General features: G+C 51.7%; 3 protein-coding genes across 3 annotated transcripts in view; 1 reads left to right on the top strand and 2 right to left on the bottom strand.

Annotated features, from left to right (window-relative positions):
* The window catches only part of SNRPA1 (small nuclear ribonucleoprotein polypeptide A'), an 840,838-nt gene that overhangs the window by 782,750 nt on the left and 53,088 nt on the right, over positions 1-5,000 (top strand). The window lies entirely within an intron of this gene.
* The window catches only part of LOC133354709 (LHFPL tetraspan subfamily member 2a protein-like), a 45,659-nt gene that overhangs the window by 24,727 nt on the left and 15,932 nt on the right, over positions 1-5,000 (bottom strand). The window lies entirely within an intron of this gene.
* Positions 3,393-5,000, bottom strand: part of LOC133351078 (scavenger receptor class F member 2-like) — a 13,823-nt gene continuing 12,215 nt past the window's right edge. The window contains exon 2 of the mRNA XM_061566042.1: positions 3,393-3,564. The gene's annotated coding sequence lies outside the window, so the exon portion shown is untranslated. The remainder of the gene's footprint in view (positions 3,565-5,000) is intronic.

Raw genomic sequence — 5,000 nt, 5'->3', positions numbered from 1 at the left:
GAGTGTGTGTGTGTGAGCGTTGCTCGCTAACAGCACTTGCCCCAGCAGTCTGTTAAGGCTATACGGGGGGGGGGTCTTTGTCTTTGTCTGTGTCTGTGTGATCCAATCGATAATCCATCAATGACGACGACGATGACACTCACCACCAGCCTCACCACCATCCTCACCACCACCCTCACCACCACCCTCACCACCAGTCTCACCACCAGCCTCACCAACACCCTCACCACCACCCTCACCACCACACTCACCACCACCCTCACCAACAGCCTCACCACCAGCCTCACCAACACCCTCACCACCACCCTCACCACCACACTCACCACCACCCTCACCAACAGCCTCACCACCAACCTCACCACCAACCTCACCACCACCCTCACCAACACCCTCACCAACACCCTCACCAACAGCCTCACCACCACCCTCACCAACACACTCACCACCACCCTCACCAACACCCTCACCACCACCCTCACCACCACCCTCACCACCACACTCACCACCACCCTCACCACCACCCTCACCACCACCCTCACCACCACACTCACCACCACCCTCACCACCACCCTCACCACCAACCTCACCACCACACTCACCACCACCCTCACCACCACCCTCACCACCACCCTCACCACCACCCTCACCACCACCCTCACCAACACACTCACCACCACCCTCACCAACACCCTCACCACCACCCTCACCACCACCCTCACCACCACCCTCACCAACAGCCTCACCACCACACTCACCACCACCCTCACCAACACCCTCACCACCACCCTCACCACCACCCTCACCACCACACTCACCACCACCCTCACCAACAGCCTCACCACCACCCTCACCAACACCCTCACCAACAGCCTCACCACCAGCCTCACCACCAGCCTCATCACCACCACCACCCTCACCACCACCCCTCAAGACCACCCTCACCAGCTAGACCCTGACTGCTGTCGTGTGGAATGAGTGATGAATGAGTGATGAATGAGTGGTGAATGAGTGATGAATGAGTGGTGAATGAGTGATGAATGAGTGATGAATGAGTGGTGAATGAGTGGTGAATGAGTGGTGAATGAGTGATAAATGAGTGGTGAATGAGTGGTGAATGAGTGGTGAATGAGTGGTGAATGAGTGATAAATGAGTGATGAATGAGTGGTGAATGAGTGGTGAATGAGTGGTGAATGAGTGGTGAATGAGTGATGAATGAGTGGTGAATGAGTGGTGAATGAGTGATGAATGAGTGGTGAATGAGTAATGAATAAGTGAATGAATGAGTGGTGAATGAGTGGTGAATGAGTGAATGCTGCTCTTTAGTTCCCCTAGTAAAGCTAAACCCAGAGCCAGAGGCAATTCTATTGAGCATTCACAATACAGTAGTGGGTGTGTGTGAGGGTGTGTGTGTGTGAGGGTGTGTGTGTGGTGGTGTGTGTGTGAGGGTGTGTGTGTGAGGGTGTGTGTGAGGCAGTGTGTGTGTGTGTGAACGTGAGGCGGTGTGTGTGTGAGGGTGTGTGTGTGTGTGGCGGTGTGTGTGTGTGTGAGGGTGTGTGTGTGTTAGTGCGGTGTGTGTGTGAGGCGGTGTATGTGTGTGTGTGTGAGGCGGTGTGTGTGTGTATAGTGGTGTATGTATTGGTGTGCATGTGTGTGTGCGTGTTAGTGGGGTGTGTGTGTGTGTATAGTGGTGTATGTACTGCTGTACATGTGTGTGTGTGTGTTAGTGCGGTGTGTGTAGACATTGGTACTTGTTTGAATCAGACACAATGACATGAAGAAGATGATGATAATCAGTCAGCCCGGCACACCACATCGAGCATACCGGACCCAAACCCCCCCCCCCCCAACTGAACTTGCTTCTGCGGGCACCCAAAGCTCTGGGATTTCGAACTCGGGGGATCTTTTCCGAGGGAGTTGTTCACAGACATTGAGACCTCGAACAACGACAACGAAAGGCACCGGGGGGGGAGGGGGGGGTGATGGGGAGGAATTCAAGAGGGCGTCGTTATTTTTAGACGGAGGGGTGTTTTAGGGTTTTTTTTCTCTCTCTCTCTCTCTCCTTCTTCTGGGTTCCTCTCGGCCCCGAGTGGGATGATTTGTTGATCGCCGTCAGGGAAAGCGCGGTGGCAAATGCCTCTTTGGGTGCTCCCCCTCCTCCCCACCCATCCACCCACTGCCCCTCCAACAACCCAGCCACAGCCACTACCCCCCTCGTTCTCTCACTACCACCACCACCACTGCCACCACTAACCGCCACTACTGCCACTACTGCCACCGCTACCGCCACCACTACTGCCACCACTACTGCCACCTCTACCACTACCGCCATCACCGCTACTGCCACCATCGCCACCACTGCCACCACTACTGCCACCGCCACCACCACTGCCACCACTACCGCCACCATAACAACCACCACGACCACCACCGCCACCACTACCGCCACCACTGCCACCTCTACCGCCACCACGACCTCTACCACTACCACCACCACTGCCACCACTACTGCCACTGCCACCACAATCTCTACCACTACCACCACCACTACCGTCACTGCCACCACTACCGCCACCGCCACCACAACCTCTACCACTACCGTCACTGCCACAACGACCTCTACCACCACCGCCACCAATACCACCACTGCCACCACTACCACCACTGCCACCACAACCTCTACCACTACTGTCACTGCCACCACGACTGCTAGCACCACCACTACCACCACTGCCACCACGACCTCTACCACCACCACCGCCACTACCACCACCACCGCCACCACTACCACCACCGCCACCACGACCGCTAGCACCACCGCCACCACCACCACTACCCTCACTGCCACCACTACCGCTAGCACCACCACTACCGCCACTGCCACCACTTCCACCGCCGCCATTCTCAACCACAATCCCATCGAGTCGCTGCATTAGCTAAGAGATGTTAACCTCGCCCGCTATACAGGAGGTCGTGGGTTTGAACCCAGCCCTGATACCTGTGCATATTGAGAGTTGGCGTTTCTCTCTCTCCCCGTGGTCGCGTGGATTTTTCTACGGTTTCTCAGGTTTTTCTTCTACATTTAGATCCGCCGCGCGTTCGGAGTATTTGGCTGCTATAAATTCCCGCACGATGATGATGAGCCACTTCAATGGGCTCTCAATTGTGGACAGGTCGCCAGAAACCCTAAATACTGATCTCAAAAAACTAATTAACCTTTAACTCATCTTCTTGGTTCTTTCGGTAAAGTCACGTAGAAGGGAAATAATAAAATAATAAAAATAAAACATTAAATAATACAATTCTCACGACGTTTCGGCCACAACGCAAGCAGCCGTCCTCAGGTGAAGAACAGGTCTGTCGGAAAGACATTCTGACGCTGTCTCCCCGACAGCCCTGTTCTCCACCTGAGGACGGCTGCTTGCGTTGTGGCCGAAACGTCGTGAGAATTGTATTTTATAAAGTTTTATTTTTATTATTTTATTATTTCCCTTCTACGTGACTTTACCGAAAGAACCAAGAAGATCAATCCCTGCAGTCACGAAAGCTTCAAATCGAAATTTAACCTTTAATTCTTTTAATTTTACCAGCTAAGGCCCACTCAGCTCCATAACTTTTTTTTGTTAGAAGCGACCTGGTCATCACAAATGATAGCCCAATTAAGTGACTTATTACGACGTGGAAATTTCTCAGCCGCCTAATCCCAATTAAAATGAGCTAATGCCAATATCAATCCTTGACTCGCTGCACTAATCCCGTATCTCAAATCTCAACACCTAACCGCTCATTTACGGTACCCCAATGCCGAGCCCAATGCTCAACCTCCACCACTGTGATTCCAAACCCCAATCTCAAAACCTCAAACCCACACAACCGTCATAAAAAAAAGCCGCAAAAATCTCGAACCCGCAAAGGTCAATCCTAAACATCGACCCCCACGCAAACTCACCAGAGGCCTTCAAACCAAATTATTAATCCCAAACCCATAAATCCCACAGCCCCCAAACCCCCAATCACTGACCCTTATAATGCCAATGACAATTCTCAATCGCCTTACCATAACCCCAAGCAGGAATCCCCAAGTTCCGAATAAAAAAAAAAAACTCTAAGCCTAACCGTGAACCCCCTATCGCAATCCTAAAAATCGCATCCCGTAATCCTAATGCCCTCCCACCAACCATGGCAAGCAATCTCAAGAGTTGCCAATCCAGAAATTAACAAACGAAGTTGGTGACGCTGCTGCCTTTGGCAGTGAAGCACAAACACAAACTGTGGCCTTAAAAAAAACTTCATATAACAGGCGACGTTTCGGGCAATGGCCCTTTTTCATGGCACGTAGAGAAGCCACAAAAACGTTAATCCTGGAAGAAACTCTTCGTCTACGTTCTCCGTTCAACGAGTCTCCAACACGTGGACCTGGAGCCGAGCTGTTGGTCCCGGTCCGTAGTAGCTAGTCACGTGGTAACTAGCGTAGTTACTAGTGTAGTGTAGTTACTAGTGTAGTGTAGTTACTAGTGTAGTAACTAGTGTAGTGTAGTTACTAATGTAGTTACTAGTGTAGTGTAGTAACTAGTGTAGCTAGCCTAGTGGTCACCACCCGGTTAACTACACCAGTCACGTGGTAACTAGTGTAGTTACTAGTGTAGTGTAGTTACTAGTGTAGTTACTAGTGTAGTAACTACACTAGTAACTAGTGTAGCTAGCCTGGTGGTCACCACGTGACTAGCTGCACCAGTCACGTGGTAACTAGTGTAGCTAGCCTGGTGGTCACCACCCGGTTAACTACATCAGTCACGTGGTAACTAGTGTAGCTAGCCTGGTGGTCGTCACCACAGGTTGTCATTCTGTTAAGGGGGAAAGTTACCCCGTGTGTTGGAGTTGAATAAATGTGTTGCCTCCATGTCTACGTCTGCGACTCAGTCGAACTCACCGCACATACACGACATTGCAATCTATTCCTCAAATCCCGAAAGCTAATCGCGACGCTCAGAAGCCACCTCGA

Source organism: Lethenteron reissneri, chromosome 1, assembly GCF_015708825.2.
Source record: "Lethenteron reissneri isolate LAM-NWPU_2019-01 chromosome 1, ASM1570882v1, whole genome shotgun sequence".
Classification (NCBI taxonomy): domain Eukaryota; kingdom Metazoa; phylum Chordata; class Hyperoartia; order Petromyzontiformes; family Petromyzontidae; genus Lethenteron; species Lethenteron reissneri.
Note: the sequence above shows the minus strand (reverse complement) of the source record. Positions and strands in the feature narration are given on the sequence as shown.